We start from the raw sequence: 19,000 nt of genomic DNA, 5'->3' as shown, positions 1-19,000 counted from the left end.
TTTTTAAACAAAGATAATTGGGGAAGATGTGTAATGTCTTTCAATCTAGCAAACAGCATACTGGGTATGATGGGAATCTGTTTCCTTGTAGCCAAAGCCATGTATGTAAAACCATGATATAGTTACTACGTTTGATACTGGCCCCAAATCAGGAACATTCCAAAATATTTCTATTGGACTGCAAAAGTAAATCAGTAATTAGCAATAAAGGTTAAGTGTTAAGTTCTGTGGAGCAATAATGAAGCCCCTGCCCTCTAGATGACTATATTCAGTATAGTAGAGAGATAAGATTAATATCCACAAAACATTCAAGGACAGGGTTGCAGATCAAGCACAGGATGCCCGGTTAAATTTGAATTTCAAATGCACAAATCATGTTTTAGTATAGGCATGTCCCATATATTTTTACTTGCTAAATCTGGGAACCTTGTTCAGTGAACATTAGCATTTAATGTTATTAGTTTCCAGGACTTGGGTTGGGGTGGTGGGGGGCAGGGAAGGGGGGGGTAGTAATGCTGAGTGGTTGTTAAGTTTTGAGAAACTGATAAAAGCTCTGAATGTGCTCCTGAGAGCACTTTCCGACAGAACGCTCATACTATTCCGTGGACCCCCCCCCCACCCCAGGCTGCCAAAGCCCTTGTGGACATCAGAGTCATCTGCAGTGTAGACAGCAGAGGCCAGCTCTTCAGACTACTTAGGTTGGTGAGTCTGGAAGGTAGCTTGGAAAAGTGGAATGTGAACTGGGCCATTAAGAGCAGAAGAGTTTAGCTGTATTGTGGGTTTAAGAGACTTCTTAAAGCTTTCACAGAAGGCAGGTTCCTTTAGGCTTTGAGGGTATTTAGTAAGGAATATGGAAAAATTAGCTTGGGCTGGTTTTTGAAAGCCCAGATTGTGGACAGCCTTAAATTCTAAAGGGTTTAGACTGCCTATCCTGGGAAAAAGTGTGTCCTTACTGATGTGTCAGTTAGGGATGAGGATCAGACAAAGGGAGATCACAGAGAGAAATTGCAGGCAGCTTCAGCTCTAGGGTCAGTAGGCCTGGTGTAAGCTCCTCCATTAACAAGCTGGGAAGCCTTCTGTGTGTGTGTGCAGTTTCCCTGGGCCCCCATCTCCTAAGCTGGGAATTGGGAATAATAAAAGGAGCTGCTAATAGGGTTGTAGTGAGGGTAAAATGAAGTTGTACGGTGCTTGGCACAGTGGGTGACACAGCATAAATATGTGATAATATAACATAATATAATCAGGGTTCCCCGGGGGCTATGATCCACTGCTCCTGCTGCTACTGCCCTTGTTATTATTGAAGGGGGCGTGGTCGCCCAGCAGCCTGCAAGAGCGGTTTCAGGGGGAGTAAAACAAGAGAAAAATGATTGATCTGGATTTGGAGAAAGCTTTAAAATGTCCCTTTTCCAAGCTAAAATTTCATTATCAAAAATTGTGAAGGCAGAAACTGGTTAGTAAAATAATGTTTGTACTTCTGAGGATTTTAAAATAAATACATTCAACTCTTCATTATTTTTCCTAGAAGAGGGAATATTAAGGATAATCTAAATCATATACTCTGATCCCAAGTCAAGGAAACGTTTTTTAATTGCATGTGTTACTCTTAATAGATTTGCCATCTTACCTATATCATTTTGGCTAATATTTAAATTAATTTGCACATGATAAGCTCAGACTAATCATTCAAAATGTTGCTCCCCAAAGCCATTTAAACTGCAAAGCAGATGAGTTTATCAGAAATAATTCACGAAGCAACTTGCCTCCACAGAGCTGACTGAGAACACCGAAGACGGGACCATAAGGGCTCTGGGGTCAGACTGTTGAGGTTCCCATCCCTGCTGCCTCCTGTGACTAGCTTTGTGACCACATTGCTTTGCTTCTCCAAACCTCAGTTTCTCCTGATGTAAAATAGAACTAATAATCTCCCTTACCTCCAAGGGCATGGGCATAGAGTTCTCACGTGGTTTCCGGTACCCAGTTAAGCGTCACATAGAATTCTGTGACCTCAGTGTCGTCTTCATCTTATCAGTATATTAGTTAATATATGCATAAAGAATTTATTTCAGGAAAACATCTAAAAATGTGAGAGATATTTATGATCTTTAGTCACATCTTAATTTATTTATTTATACAGCGAGGGCTATTTAGAGCATTTTCCAAACCACAGAGTACAGTGTTCTTATTTCAAAGAATTTCTAATCCCAATTTTCATTATGTGTTGCTTTCTCCAGCTCATCCATCTTCAACTTTTACAGGGTGATTGGTGCCTTTCTAGAGAGCTTTGGGTTTCAAACTATATATTAAAGCGTCTGGGCCCTAGAATTTACTTGGCTCATAAACCTACAGTACAGAACAATAAGGATTGGTTTAAGGTACATTATAGTTACATGTATGGCAGTTATATTTTATTTGGTCTGTGCTGAGCACCTTGAGGGCATGTCCCATTGTGCCTTCAAGATGGTAGACTCAAATATTTATTGAATGAATTTAGTGTATAGTAAAATACATCGCATTCTTTTTCTGAGGATACTTTTCCCTCACGTTAGGAAATTTAACTCCTAAAAGAATGAAAACAAGGAAAAGACTTCTAACTTCCATGCATAAGATCATTAGTCTGATATTTCTAGACTGAAGTACTGAAAGCGAATTCGGAGATCTACCATTCATATTTCTATTTCCTAGAACAACATTTCCCTTAAGGTCTTCACATTAGCTGCTCCCTCCATCTCAAATGTTCTCCCCTCAGATATTGCTTATGTTCATTTTTTTGTTGTCTATTCTCATCCCCACTGGACCAGAAGTGCCCTGTGGTCAGAGGTCAAGCCTACCTGTTTACTGCTGTCTACTGCTCTAAATGCTACTGAGTATCTATTACAGTGCCAGGCACTTAGTAGGCAGTCAGTAAATATTCTGTCAATTAGTTGAATGTCAGAAGACCAATATTTGGTCTTCTACTGTCATCCCACTGCAGAGCAGTAATTTTTTTATATCTTTTGGGTAAAAATCACCTTTCAGAATTGGATTAAAATCATGAAGTGCCTCATTAATAAAATTTTACATCCTCAAAATTTTGCACATAATTTGAGTCCATGGACCACAGGTTAGGAATCCCAGTTCTAAAAAATATTTATATATATATATATATATATATATATGTATATATATATATATTTAATATTTCAGTTAGATTTTCTTTATATATATGTATATATATACATATATATACATATATGTATATATGTGTATATATACATATATGTATATATATACATATGTATGTATGTATATATATGTATATATATACATATATGTATGTATATATATGTATATATATATATATAAAGAAAATCTAACTGAAATATTAAACTAAATATCACAAAAATTTAATTACTACGAATCCCAATGTGTTAATATTCATGCACCTATAGTAATACTATCGTAATAAATTATATGTTGCCTTGGGAAAATTTTGCAACCCTCCAAAGGGAAAAAAAGGGTATCTATAAATGTTGAATGTTTTATTTATATGCTGGAAAGGATTTAAGGCTTATAGAGAAAGGCTAATAAAAATACATACTGTACACCAATATAAAATATATTTCAAATAGGTATGAAAAAATAAGTCAAAGCAAAAAAATAAGGCTAAGAATGTAAGATGGGGCCAGTAGAGAGATTCATACTCAAAATTTATGCCATGAAATTCAACACTCTTGCTAGAAGATAGTAACAAATTTTGTTCTCAGTTTTTTAGCAGCCAATGTGAAGGAGAAAATATAATCAGTTATGTCTTGCAGAGGGCCATATTTTATATATACTTAAATATGAATACCTGTATGTGTATTTAACAGCAAACTGGTTCTTAAAAGAAGGAAGTTTTATTATCATAATAAGGAATGGTGATTATATTTCCACTTCCAACGGCAAGTGTCTTCGTACCTGAACTTGAAATAACCTATAAGAAATGTTCACAAATAACTGGCACTTTGGACATTTATGATTAAGATGTAATAACCTTCTGTTCTTTTTGTTAGCAGGCCTTACAGAAGGAAGCCTCCTTAGGGCAGTAAGACCGCATAGAACTAAGAAGGGGAGGGGTGGGGACAGATGAGGAAAACTGTTTTCTCCATTGTCTTATACCCCATCACTTCCTGCAGCACCCCACCCTTTCCTCTGCTGCACACTATTTTAAGGTGCCTGAAGCTCTCTTTCTCCCCTTTAAGGCATATGCACCTAGGATGTTGACTAATGTAAGTTATTCCCCCTAACCTTAGTTTCCTTGGATAACAGTCTGTCAGGGACTTCTACGCCTTCTCTGAGAGAGCAAATACAATAACTAGCTTCTCAGAACATTATGTGGATTTGTGGCATTCTCTGAGGGGCTATAAATGGATCACATTGACAGCTTTATTTGTCATTCTTAAATGGAATGTGTTTTTCCCCCTTTGAGTTAAATCAAAATCAGATGGCATTTCTTATTTCATTGTGGAATGTTTTTAGTCTCATAATTGCAAAATTACATTCATAACTGATACTATGCTAATTTACAAAATTTGTGTTTTATTATTGGGGAGTTCCTATTTGGAAAGTAAGTGAGGGAAAACAACTTATGCAACATTTTCAGTTTGCCTATTTATTGAGATCCTGATATAGTTGCTAGAATTCTGTCGCCATATGGAAGTAGAGACAATTATATTGCATGAAATGACATGGATTTTAGAAGGAAGGATATAAAAAGGCATAACCAGCAGAATATCCACAATCCAGAGACTAAAACATTCTTGAAACCTCTTCTCTCTTTTGCCTCTCCAGCATGTCCCTGGTCTCAGTCATCCCTTCCTCTCCTTGCAATGGCTCTTGTTCAACATATGCAGGGGCAAAAATCTCAAGAATAGGGTTGGCAAGTACTACTTTCATACCATGGCATACTTCTTACATGCTAAAGCAGTTGCTTGGGCCCAAGTGAAGTTTTTCATTCAAAAAATCCCTATCAACCTTAGCTTGACAATAGCTAGGCCTCCAGGATCCTGTGAGTCTTCTTTAACATATGAATATCCTTTTGGACACTTCCTCTAGTCTTTACCTCCCCTAAATCCCAAGTATACAATCAATTGCTCTTCAGAATCCCAGGGCAGCTCTTTCTGCCCATGGGTCCTCTCCCCATGCTTTAATAAAACCACCTTTTGTACCCAATTAAACAAACAAACAAACAAACAAACAAAAAAATCCCCGTCACTTCCATCTACCCACTACTAAATCTGTATGAGAAAGGAAGCCCTCCTACTTTAATTTCTTAAATCCTCTAAAAGTTCCCAATGCTCTTTTACTGATCTCAATACTGTGCTTATCTTTAGAATTTTCAAACGCTATGCAATGGGTAGGCTTTTCTCGCTGAATTTATATGTGTTTATTTTCATACTCATTTTATACACATGCCTTTGATAAAGTCAACTTTACTGAGTACCCACTATGTCTGGACTCTCAGCATACAATGAACTGCATCAGGTATCCCCTGCCCTCATTGGGCCTACAGGATTGTGGGGAAGACAGACAATAAAAGGATGACACAAATAGGTATGAAACTGACACCCTTCTAAATATGCCACAAAGAAGAGACACAAGGTTCTGGAAAATGAGATCTAAACGATAGGAGTCAACTAGACAAGGAGTACAGGCAGAAGGCATGACATGGAAGGGGTGGAAAGCCATGATGTATGGAAAGCAGAAAGAAGAAGCAATGTGAGAAACTGGAGGAAAATCAAGTGGTTGGAGTACAGAGGGCAGGGGTGAACAGCTGGAGTCTAGAGATGTGATGAGGGGCCATCACCATGAAAGGCTTTTTAGCCATAGTGAATAATATGTATTTATCCTAGGGACCAATGTGAAGGTTGGAGGAGGGGAAGGGAGATTGTAATTAGTTACATCATCTATTCGGTATTTCAAAAAAATATTTCTGGCTAGAATGCAGAGTATGGGTTGGCAAGGGGAATAGTGATGCAAACCAGTTAAACATTTTCAGCAAAGAGATACTGATAGCATGGCCAAGGGGAGGAAGGATGAGATGTTCATGATTTCTAAAAAGTGAATGGATTCAAGAGACATAGAGGAGGTAAACTGACAGGCCATCTTCTGCAATATTTATGTGGAGCCCATGAGAAGTGTCAGGTAACGCTAGAGGAGAAACAAGTTTGCAAAGACAGATGCTAAGTTCAGTTGGACATGTGGAGTTTGAGTTCTTCAGGAAACATTACAGGACAGAGCAAAAAAGACATTGGATTATGGGTGTGGAGCTTGTCAGAAAGCTCTACAGTTTGGATATAAACTCGTGACACATCTTTAATTCATAGTTGTGGATATGATGGATATGATCCATAGATGGATATGACTGCCTAGAGAAAGATTATAAAGTGAGTGGTAGAAGAGAATGCTAGGACCAAAGTCTTAAGAAATTCAAGTCCATGCATCCAGGTAGTGAAGGATGAGCCTGTAAAGGATGAAATAAGGGATAGTGAGAGAAATAGATGGAAACCCTGGAAACTGCTGGATCATGGCTGGGGGGTGGGGAGGGGAAGGGAGCAAGGATTTCATTTCAGGAGGGTGGGAGTGGTCAATTGGCTTGAATGTGGAAGATTGAGAACTGTTTATTTTATTTAGCAAGAGTGGAGAGCACTGATCAGGAGAGAATTGTTTTGAATTAAAATAAAAAGAAATCAGGGGCGCCTGGGTGGCTCAGTCAGTTAAGCGTCCGACTTCAGCTCAGGTCACGATCTCGCGGTCCGCGAGTTGGAGCCCCGCATCGGGCTCTGGGCTGATGGCTCAGAGCCTGGAGCCTGCTTCCGATTCTGTGTCTCCCTCTCTCTCTGCCCCTCCCCCGTTCATGCTCTGTCTCTCTCTGTCTCAAAAATAAATAAACGTTAAAAAAATTTTTTTTAATAAAATAAAAAGAAATCACTAAGTGATATGTATGGGAAATAGAGTTATAACTAGTTCTATTTGTGGTCATGCCTGTTTGAGAATATTTCACATTTCATATTTTACATCTCTCTTAACATGATACTTGGGGAGCCAGCATGATAGACAGGAAAGTCATTTTGACATGCTGTTGACCATTATAGAGAAGAACTGGGGTGGATTTTGACAATAGAAGAGTCGAGGTCCTGGGGTCTGAACTGGAGAGAAAATAGGAACCTGACAGCAAGGAATTTTATGAGCACAACACTGCCTGTTCCTCCACCCAGTGGTGCTAGTGTGACCAGGGTAAATAAACCAAATGTTCACAAAGCAGTGTTGACTCGCCTCACCCACTTGCTGGCACCCCTGTGTCGTAGAAGGAGGCTGTGGGCTGACACATTGTATGGCACATTCTCGACAACTTCTTTGAGGTGAACTTCAACTTCTCTCCCTGCACCTGCTACAACACAAAAGTCTGAGCATGCCCACTGGCAGGGGTGGGAGGTGGGGAGCAGCAGGGAGACCTCAGAGTAGAAGTTAATACCTCAGCCAGTGAACGCTGTGAGGAGACAAAGGTCAGATTGCAGAGGTGTGAGCTGCCAATGAGAGGTAAGAAAAGAAAGATGACTATTGGTAATTACTTGCAGTAGTCTGGCTAGAAAGAGGAAGTGAGAGATTGGAGGGGAGCTGGAGAGAGGTAACTGGATGAGCAACCACTTAATCAACAAATATTAAAATATCTTACATGTGTCTAGTGCTAAGAAAGGCACCAGGAAGAAATTTTCCAGCCTTAATGGAAGATCTGCCATAAGATCTATTTCTCGAATGCATAATGACTAAATATTTTGTGATCTGATTCGTTGAAACAAATGCAACATCTTCCCTCAGATATAAACCTTACTTGATCTTTATGAAACGATCAAAGAAGTTTGTGTTAAGATAAAAAAGAGAAAAAGAACAGGTCTGCCTGTGCTTTTTTTTCCCTCATCCTCTCTCCTTTCATTCCTTCTGTGTCCCAAATTTGGACAGTTCTGTTACTATCACTTATTCAGGAAATATCTTCTAGAATGGTGTTCTTAACCCTATGTTCAGAGCGTCTCATAGTACTATTTGATGTTTAGAAATCATCTAATGTATAATTCATAGAGCACTCACATATTGGAGTATTGAATATTACTACCCCATGGAAGTTAGAAATGTGAATAAAGCGGTATTCCCCTGGCCAGATTATAAGCTTTATGAGGGTTCTTGGCCCTGCTCTATTTAGAACTATCGAAAATAAAGTCAGAGTACTATAAATGGGATTTTTGCAGTTAGGTTGCAATTAAGGATCCTTGGGTAGGCAGAGAAAGGTACAAAAAATTCTTACACAAGAATTCAGGAAGATCCCTGAAAGAGATAATATTGGAACCGGGTGTTAAAAGATGAGACTTTCAGATAGCAGAAAGCTAGTAAGCAAAATCGCAGTGGCAGAAAACTACTTTGTGGAGGAGCCAGAAGAGCGAGGAGAAATGGTTTGGTATGGTTAGAGAGGCTGTGTGGAAAGCAGTAAATGCACAGATCTGGGATCCTGGAAAGCTCTGCTGAGGAGTCCTAGACTTGATCCTACAGTGACTGGAAGTGTTAGAAGTTTTCAGGCAAGTGGGGAAGCATGAGGTTTAGGAAGAAAACTGGGACCATCAGGAAAATTACGAATCAACGGGGACTGGAAGCAGGGAGTACATGAGATGGGAGGCTCCTGTCTGGATGGGAGATAGATGGTGGATGGTGGGTGAATTTCTGCCATGATGACGGCCTTGAACACGGAAAGGGGAAGTCGAGCTTCTTGTGCACGAAGTGCTTATAATCAGTTGGAGGTGTGTGTTTGGGAGGTGTGGTGATGGGGTAGAATGAAGAGGACGCCAGGTGTTCAAGCCAGGGAGAGGGACAATGCCACTGGTATTAGGTATGAAAGAAAAGCAAATTCAGGAGATGATGGGGATGAGGATCTAGCTAGAAAGCGTGAAAAAAGGTATTAATTAAGACATTTAAGTCATGGGTGTAAATGAAATTGCTTCTAAGTGGAGAACCTTGGTGAAGGCCCACATTTAAGGAAGGGAGAAGAGCCAGAAGGAAAATTTGAGGCATTTCCTACAAGATTAGAAGTGAGATTTCAAGGAAGCCAAGAAAAAGCTTCAAGGAAAAGGACTCATGTTGTGATAGGTTTCATTTATAGAGCTGACCCTTGAATAACATGGGTTTGAAATGCAGGAGTCCACTAATATGCAGATTTTTTTTGATAAATACAGTACAGTACTATAAATGTATTTTCTCTGCCTTATGATTTTCTTTCTCTAGCTTATGTTATGAGAATACAGTATATAATACATGTAACATATGTTATCTGTGAGGCTTCCGGTCAACAGTAGGCTATTTGTATTTAAGTTTTGGGGAAGTCAAAAGTTATATGCAGATTTGTGACTGCACAGGGTCAGCACCCCCTAACCCCTCCATTGTTCAGGGTTCAAGTGTGTAATCATTTGGTTGTATCATTCTTTCTTCCCTTCTGGATTGGCCCCAGGAAATGGGCTGTGCAGCTGCCAGTGTTGTATCACGTCTAGGTTCACACTTCAGGCTTGCAGCTCTACCCACTATTTACTAATGAGCAGTGACTGGCCTAGAGTCATCAGCAGTCAGTGACTTCTTTGGGAAACTCCTCCCAACTACTGAGTGTGTGTGTGTGTGTGTGTGTGTGTGTGTGTGTGTGTTAGGAAGGCACAACAAGGGAGGAGAGCCGGGTTTATATTTAGGATTTCCATAATTCAAGCTTCATGTTTGTCTCTAGGAGTAATACGATTTTATAGCAATAACAACTACCTCCAAGCATAAGTATTGTTTTGCCCTTCATTTTTCATGGTAGGTAGTCATTCCCACTTTTGTTAAATAGTTGATTTTATTTCACTGTTCGTGTATCCTGTTTTCCATGAAATTTTTTTCCATGAATTTTGCGTCAGGAATATTTCTTTGAGGGAAGTAATGCATTTTTTCTCCTAACAATAGGTGTTATAGAAGAAATTATGTTCTCCTTTTACCTAAATTTCCAAGAAATTCAAATCCAAATGGTAACTTCAATTATTTCAACTGTTGACCAATATATAGGTAGCATAATGAACTTCCTTTCTTTTTCACTCTCAACCTTGTTATTTTTATTCATATTTCATGATTTTTCTTTTTGGAAGTCACCCCAAATCCTTAAGATGAAGAGCCAGGGCATAAATAAGTACGTTCACTATTAACTAAATGTCTTTCCAGACATCATCTCACTTGATCGTCAGAACAAGCCATTGACTAGCTGGTCTTATTACTCCCACCAGAGCCATGAGGGAACAGAGTCTCAGTGAAGTTAAGGACATAAAGTTCACCCAGACAAATACTGAGTGGAATTCAACCCTGGGGCATCTTTCTCTAGTGGCAGAGTGGTCATTTCAGCCTATGTGGCTCAAACTTCTGTGGGCAGCTGGCCTATGTGTACATGGCATATGGCTGGCTGGGATAACTCTTGTTCCGATGAAAACTAATCACTGACATATGAAACTAGTCTTGTTTTGAGCAGTTTTCTTCTTGATGATGAAATAGTCCATGTTTGTATGTCCTCCCCAGATTTTATAATATTCAAGAAGCACATGAAAGAGGCCTCTCATCCAGTATTCTTGATTAAGTTATGAAAATGGAATTGAAGCTTATGTTCCCCCTTCGTATGGTAAGTAACTATGAATTTGGGTAACAGAATTGCCTTTCCCCTCCTCCTAATTTCCTCACAGTATTTACAAAAGAAATGGAAATGCTCCTGGTATGAAGGTGGCATGACTTGTGAATAATATCCAGATTTGTCTTCAGAATATTTCATTAAAAAGGAAAATTTCCATTTTTTCAGTTCAGTTGTGGTTTTTATAAATTCTAGTTTAACATGTTTTATCTGGTTTAGAATTGGAGTCATTTTGAACTACATACGAGTTTTGGTAATTAACATAACTCTTCTACCCACTTTATATACACTTGTAATTCTCTAGTGAAAACTGACATGTGGACTCTGAAAAGTCATGGCCACATACAAGGAAGGTTTAGAACTGCCAGGTTGCTGTGCAGGGGCATTTCTCTTCATCCCAGAAGCCCTAGCTTGGAGCATCCACCCCCATTTGGCCTGGGCACTAACTGTCTTTAACTGCAAAGACATATCACCTTGCAAGTGATTAGAACTGACTCATCCCACATGAACAAAATCAGGTTTTAAAGAAAGGGCAACATTATCAAGTTCTTCTAGGTATTGTGCCTGAAGGATTTAAAAATGATTTGAGACAGTTGATTCCTTTGTCCACCTACAAAATCATCTGTTATTTTCACTCTTCACTATATTTTATTTTTCTTTATATGTGCTAATGCATGTTTAAAGGAAAAATTCTATATGTATAGTTGTGAATATTCATTAATAAATTTTATTCATTGTAACAAATTAGGGAGGGAGGCATATGTGAATTTGTGGGGAGGCTGAATTATAGATAACTTTTAAATAAATGTGGCTTTTATTCTTTAAACTACATGTAGTAACTTCAACAAAACATTACAAAGTAGAAATCCTTAAGGAGACCTGTAATAATAAATCATATGAACATTCTGTTATTAGCATATAGATTGGATGTGTGTAGGAGCTTGTAAAGTGCCTGAGGTTCACTGAAAATAGTTTATTCTGTGTCTAAAAAGTGTATGCAAGATTGAAAATAAATGTTTAAAACACCATATATTACCTACCTATAAGTAAAGTGTTTGCAAAGCAAAGGTAAACATCAGCCCAGCTCATGAACAAATTATCAAAAGATTTTAAATTTATTGAAGCCATAAATTAATGAGATATTACCATGTGTGCATAAATAACTTAAAGAATAAAATTTGCTGATCCTTCTCTCATATGGATATTTGTGCTAATGAATCAGGATCCTATTTACTCTATTAGTCCCCAAAGTAATTGCTTATTTGAAGAAGTTCTGTCTTATGGGTTTTCAGTTAATTAAATCCATTTGCATTTTATGCACACATTTTAAATTCTCAAGTCCTATTTTTCATAAGCCAGATTCAAATATGTTCATGTAATAATACCTCTCATTAAGGCATTAGTCTTTCATTTTTAAAGGAACTTTCAGAATAGCCATATGCATAAAATGGTTATTAATGAAATTCAATCAATATTTTAGAAAAGTCAACCCATTAAATGTTTTTTTTTTAGTTTAAATTTTCCTATTTGTAATGGTGATTACTATGCTGAACATACTTCCAATTTCTAATTTTTTGGTTAGCTTAATTTATTCAATGATTTTTTTTTTTTTGCTTTGATTTTGCATGGCAGTTTTTAACTTCTAATACGCCTTTAGAATTACAAGCGACCTTTTCTCAAAGGGTGGTTTTTTTCAAGGTATGTGCATATTAACTGATTGATCTTGCCAACCCAGTTGGGAGATCACTAAAACATGAAGCAAAGCTTTTCTAAATCTAATACTAAAGAACAAGTATAATAATTCAACAAGTTAGGGATATTTTTTAAGGGTTTGTTTTCTCTTAGTTTTCAAATATTTGAGAAGTTGTGAATTAAAGTGCATAAGTGATAAAAATTGTAAATGCCTTTGTTGTATCCAAACTGTAGAAATTTTTCCGTGCTGCCCAAGTTTGGAAGCTTGAAAATGCTACTGAATTTAGGAGAGTAGAAAAAGTAGATGGAAGAGAGGCCAGGAAGCGCCTCACAGGATACACACAGTGGGCCCAGGATCTAAGACCCAAGTACTTGACAAGGCCAGATGCTGGGAAAGGCATCCGGGGGCACAATCTGGAAAGGTGATCTGGAAATCCAGTTCTGAAATCATACCTAATTGAACTATCTCTAGATGGTTATTACATGTCACCCCATTTATAGTTTATCTAGCTTATTAGTTCCTCTTTGCAAAAAAGACACAAAATGCAGAGTCTGGATACATTTGGGTACCAATTCCAGCCTAAGTTTATAGCAGAATCAAAAAAGGATAGAGTATCCAAATGGACAAAGAAAGAAAAGGAAGCAAGGGAGGGAGGGAAAGAGGATGGATATCCTAAAATCAGGATAAGTATGAATTATTTTGACCTTTTTGGCAATATTGGACAATAATGTACTTTTATTGACATCTAACATGAGATATACGTATAAAATGGAGAACAATTTTTGATACACTTTAAAATTCATACACTTTAGGGGCGCCTGGGTGGCGCAGTCGGTTAAGCGTCCGACTTCAGCCAGGTCACGATCTCGCGGTCCGTGAGTTCGAGCCCCGCGTCAGGCTCTGGGCTGATGGCTCGGAGCCTGGAGCCTGTTTCCGATTCTGTGTCTCCCTCTCTCTCTGCCCCTCCCCCGTTCATGCTCTGTCTCTCTCTGTCCCAAAAATAAATAAAAAAAAATGTTGAAAAAGAAGAAAAAAAAAATTTAAAAAAAAAATTCATACACTTTATAGTAAAAGAAGCAATTTTCATTCAATTAAGTTTTATTAATTCATTTAAGTCATGATCTATGTAAAGCATAATGCCAACAGTATCCTAAGAAGATAACATTTTCTTTGTAGTTGGAATCGCCCTAAGGAAGCATTTCTTCTCATTTAGACCAAGTAGAAATAAAGCACATGTATTACCACTCGTATAAATTTTTAATACTGAATAAAATATTAGTGTTTAGTGTGATATTGATTCTCAACATAATACTCCTCCATAATAGCATGCTAATTGGTTAGAATTAAATCAGACAGATTCAAAAACCCTGAGAACAGACCATATAACACTTGTAATTTTTTTTCATTAGTTTCCAGAACTCCAATTAAAATGGAATTAATCTGCCAAATAAAAGGCCATGGTGCAATAAAAGTTCCACATACTATGTCATGTGCATGCCTTCCTCCCTCCCAGGGCCACACCCCACAACAAGATACAGAAGTGAAGATCACTTGTGAGTTCGAACCACATAGTAACAGCCTTCAAAAGAGGCAGGCAATCTATGTGCATTCCAGCTCTATAATTTATTAACTGTGAGACCTTATGCATTTTACTTGAAACTCACAGAGCCACAGTTTCCTCATCAATAATATTACTAGTCTAATAGTACCAACCTCCTAAAGTTATTGAGGAAGTAAAACAGAGGTTCGTTTAAACTAGGGGTGATTTTTTTTCCCACCAGGAGACATTTGGTAATGCCTGGAGATGATTTGGCCTGTCCCAACTGGAGGCAGTGGGTGTGATATGGGCATTTGGGGGGTAGAAGCCAGGGACGATGCTATACAAGATGCACAGGACAGCCCCCCAAAATAGAGTCCACTGGTCCAAAGGTCAATAGTGCCAAGACTGAGAAACACTGGAGAACAGTGAAGTCATGTATGTAATGAGCATAATGTCTGAAATACAGTAGGCCCTCAAAAAATATTAGTATAATTACATTGTTATTGTTGTCATTATTTGTTTGATAAGAAACTCCAAATCACCCTGGTGGTATCAGGACTGGGTACTACAAGCAATTCAGTAAGCCCATTCCAGTACAATAACGCCTATCTGCTAAGTCATCAGATGGACTGTCCAATTTTTAGGTGCCTTCAGGAATGGACTGACCCACTTAATGCCTGACTAGTCTACCAAACTCATAGATAGGATTGTACCAAAGTCCATGGGCTATCATTTAATTTGTACCTTCTTAGAAATTAGGAAAAAAACAGGAAAAGACAAATAAAAAGTAACTTATCGTACCAGGTGACTATTACTTTCTAACTCTTGCTAATAGTAATGGCTCATGAGTCTCCTGATGATCATTTTTTTTTATTTTTTTTAACGTTTATTTATTTTTGAGACAGAGAGAGACAGAGCATGAACAGGGGAGGGGCAGAGAGAGAGGGAGACACAGAATCCGAAACAGGCTCCAGGCTCTGAGCAGTCAGCACAGAGCCCGACGCGGGGCTCGAACTCACGGACCGTAAGATCATGACCTGAGCTGAAGTCGGACGCTTAACCGACTGAGCCACCCAGGCGCCCCTTGATGATCATTTACTTTACAAAATAAGTTGATGTCTGGACATCATTTGTCTGGCAAATGGAAATATGGTCTTCTGGTTAACATAAGATCTTGACTATATATGGTACACAAATGTTATCAATTTTAAAACAAATTGAATGCAACAAAATAGTTTTAGCTTTATGTTAAAACAGTTTAGAGAGGGAAAACTCTTGCTTAATGCAAAACCTTCAAGGTCAAAGAGACCTGAGTTTGAATTTCAGCTTTATGACCTTCAAGCTGTGTGACCTTGAATGGTTTGTCTTCTCTGAGCTCAGTTTCCTCATCTGTTTAATAGGTAGAAAATTATGTCACAGGGTTGTTGAGAGAATTAAATGATACATGCAGCATTTGACATTTATCAGTAGTGAATAATTATTACCATTTCTTCTGGAGACCTTGCATTGCCTTGAGGTTGTTATCATAGCCACCAGTTTTTATTGTAAGAATTGTAACTAGGATGTGTAGATACTTTTTATTAACAGAGGAAGCTCAAAATAATCCATAGCCTCAATAAACAAAAAATCTTAGACTTACTTCAATAAAAGTGATTTAAGAAGAAAAAAGAAAAGGTACATATTATACATGGAATTTCCCAGTGAGAATTTTTTTTAAGGAAAAGATGGATTTCCTAAATTAAAGAATGAATGATGTGCACATCTTTCTGGCATATTTTAATATAGTTGATAATCCACTTTTTAATTAGCCACCTAATTATAATTCAATAGAAATTTCCCTAGGTGAATGTAGTAACCTACTTCAGAGAGAGAAATGGAGCTCTGAGTGGGCGCTCCTACTGTGAATTTTGACACTTTTTCAGGTTCAATTTGTTCTAAGGCTAACTGGCCCAGGAGAGATGGGGAGAGCTGTGTTTCATAACCTAATAATTCCCACTGCCAGGAAGGTTGACAATAAGGCCAAGTTCACCTTTCATTGGTATTTTTATTTTTCTCTTTTCTTTGTTCCCTGGAGAAGACCCAACTCTTTTTTTGTGTGTGTGTGTGTGTGTGCTCCCATCATTCAAATGTTTTAAATTTGAAAACAAAAACATTTACACATAATCCAAACTACACCCTCCTTCATTTTCTTGGGAGCTTGGTGTCTTCTCAACTCAGGTTTCCCTTACTTCCAGCTCCTGAGAAGCAGGAGGCTGGAAGGCATGTGAGGAGACCATCTCAAGGTTTAATTCCACAACCCAGACTGTGCCAAGGAGGGAGATTACTTTTTAATCTATTCCTTAGCAATAGATGTTTGAATTTCTTAATCCTTAATATACTTTTTATCATTAGTTGCTCATCACCTTAGTCTAAAATGTTTTCAAACTCACCAACTTTTGCTTTATTAATTGATTAATAAATTGATTGCTTTATTAAATCTCTCTTCCAACCAGTTATAGCTTTGTGTAATTACAACTTCAATATATTTGAATGTAATTGTATACTATTGTCTCTCATTAATTTCTGGCTCATATCCATTAAACATATACAGACAAGAGAGGTGAACTTCTCACTTTAATTATTTCCTTGCTTTCACCCCTTGCCTCCTACAGTCTATTTTCAATAAAGTATGAGTCAGATAATTTTGTTCCTTGACTCAGAACTCTCCAGTAGATCCACTTCAACCTGAGTAAAAGCTAGAGCCTAATGATGGTCCTCAATGCCATATATGTGACCACCATGACCACCATCTCCTGCCCCAACTCATACATTCACTCCACTCTAATTACTCTGGTTTCCTTACAGTTCTGTCGGTATACCAGACATATCTCTGTCTCAGGGCCTTTGCACTTGCTATTTCTTGTCTAAGACAGTCTTCCCCCAGGAGTACACATGATTTACTCTCTCATCTCCTTCAAGTCTTTGTTCAAATGTCAACTTCTCAATAAGACCTTCACTGACTACTCTTCTAAAAATGCAACCCCTTCCTTTAAAAAAAAAAGGGCGGGAGGCTGGGTAGCTCAGCCAGTTAAGCATCTGACTTCAGCTCTTGTCATAATCTCGCAGCTCCTGAGTTCAAGCCCCACATCGAGCTCTCTGCTGTCGAGGCAGAGACCACTTGGGATCCTCTGTCTTCTTTCTCTCTGCCTCTGCCCCTCCCCCACTTGCACACATGCTCCTGCACTCACGCACTGTCTCTCTCTCCAAAATAAGCATGTTTGTTTGTTTTTGAGAGAGAGAGAGAGATGGGGGTGGGGAGAGGCAGGGAGAAAGGGGGCACAGAGGATCCAAAGTAGGCTCTGCACTGTCAACAGAAGAGCCCAATGTGGGGCTCAAACTCATGAACCATGAGAACATAACCTGAGCTGCAGTCAGAGTCTTAACCGATTGAGTCACCCAGGCACGCCCCCAAAATTTTTTTAAATAAAAAATAAATGAAAAAAAATGTAACCCCTTCCCACACTATTTTCCTTCCTTGATTTATTTTTCTCCATAATACTGGTCATTCTCTAATAATTTCTGTGGTTTTCTTATTTATTTTCTGTCTCCCTCCACTAGAATGTAAGCTTCATGAGGGCAGCAATTTTTGTTATTTTTGACCAAGCACCTACTCCAATGCCTAGTATCTGGCAGACACTTGATAGATATTAGTTAAACTGAATTGAAGTAAAATTACACACTTATTGACCTTATTTCATTTCCCTCAAAGCTTTCATTTCCCTTCTGTTAGTCCTTATCTTCTCGTGTTCTGCCATTATAGCTCCTATAGGACATCTTTGATCCCCCAACCCCCAGGTGGATTTTGGAAATGGAAGAAACAGTTTCACTGTGCTTCCTTTTCACTGATCACTGACATAGCCATATTCCTTTCCTATTAGATGAGGAGATTGTTATTACCAAAATGGTGAACTGACCGGGATAAATTAGATTCCTGATCAGAACACTTGGGTGAATCTTGATGGAAAAGAGAGGGAGAGAGGGACAGAGGGAGAGAGGGAGAGAGAGATGGAAATGCTAAGCTCTATAAATAGGTATCCTTTTCTTAGCACACATGTTCCTAGCATAAATATTAGATCCTTAAACCTGATTCAAGAAAATACGTACTTCCTGATGACAAGAAAGCCATAAATATAGTTCATGACCAAAGATTAGTCACTGTTTATTATTGCTGGTGACACATGATACGTTGGGGAGATCTGGCAATATTTCAGACATCTCCAGTCAGCCATTTATCATTTCACAGTGGAAGATGAGGAGGTATTTCTATATTAACAGCCCCTGTAATAAGGGAGTGAGTGAAGAAACATCTGATGTGTTTTATCATTGAGAGTCAAAGGGACACTGACAATGTTAAAAATGTGCTGAGTAGATTACAGGTTTTGTACAAGTTGGTCTTCTAAACAAGAAGACTCCTTTTTTTAAAAAGTAGTAGAAGAAAAAAGGAACTATGTTCTACGTTGCTTACTTCTCCCTTGTGCCCCTGAATGATATTTCTAGACTTGAGAAACTGTTTCTGAGAAACAGAAGCTTGATTTGTCTCCAAAGCTTCTAACATTCTGAGCAGCATGATGGCCTTGAGACTCTGCTGCTTCAGGCCATGCTGCGGTCCCAGCACAGGATTACCCTGCAGTTATGCAACAGAGACCCAACGCACCTGCCCTCCACCCAGTGTAACAATGTTTCCCTATTTCAACCTAAAATTTAGAATAAATCAAGGCACATAGCATGTTAACAACTTCCACCTGATTAAAAAATTCAAGACTATGTTCCCTTCATAACTACTATGGCCATGCAAGTGAAAGACATAAAGCTCTCTGGGAGAGGATTTTAAAAAGGGGCTTGGGGATGTGAATGGCCAAGAACTGTATCTTAGAAATGGTGGGAGTGAGCCACTGAAAAGTTTTTAACATAACCAATAACTTCTGCAATGCTCTGCAGAATTCTGAAGACACCATTAAAAATTAAATAAAAAGCCTCAGCTTGGTTTTGTGTGTGCTTCAATAGGCAAAAAGATATATTTAATGCAGAGGGTGTT

The 19,000-nt window shown here is 38.3% G+C and overlaps 1 protein-coding gene across 5 annotated transcripts in view; it reads left to right on the top strand.

Annotated features, from left to right (window-relative positions):
* RHOBTB1 (Rho related BTB domain containing 1) overlaps nt 1-19,000 on the top strand; it is a 266,985-nt gene that overhangs the window by 148,623 nt on the left and 99,362 nt on the right. For all 5 annotated transcript variants that reach the window (XM_042960308.1, XM_007095790.3, XM_042960309.1 and 2 more), the window contains one exon: nt 10,588-10,687. The gene's annotated coding sequence lies outside the window, so the exon portion shown is untranslated. The remainder of the gene's footprint in view (nt 1-10,587; nt 10,688-19,000) is intronic.

Source organism: Panthera tigris, chromosome D2, assembly GCF_018350195.1.
Source record: "Panthera tigris isolate Pti1 chromosome D2, P.tigris_Pti1_mat1.1, whole genome shotgun sequence".
NCBI classification, from domain to species: Eukaryota; Metazoa; Chordata; class Mammalia; order Carnivora; family Felidae; genus Panthera; species Panthera tigris.
This window is presented reverse-complemented; position numbering and strand designations above follow the sequence as displayed.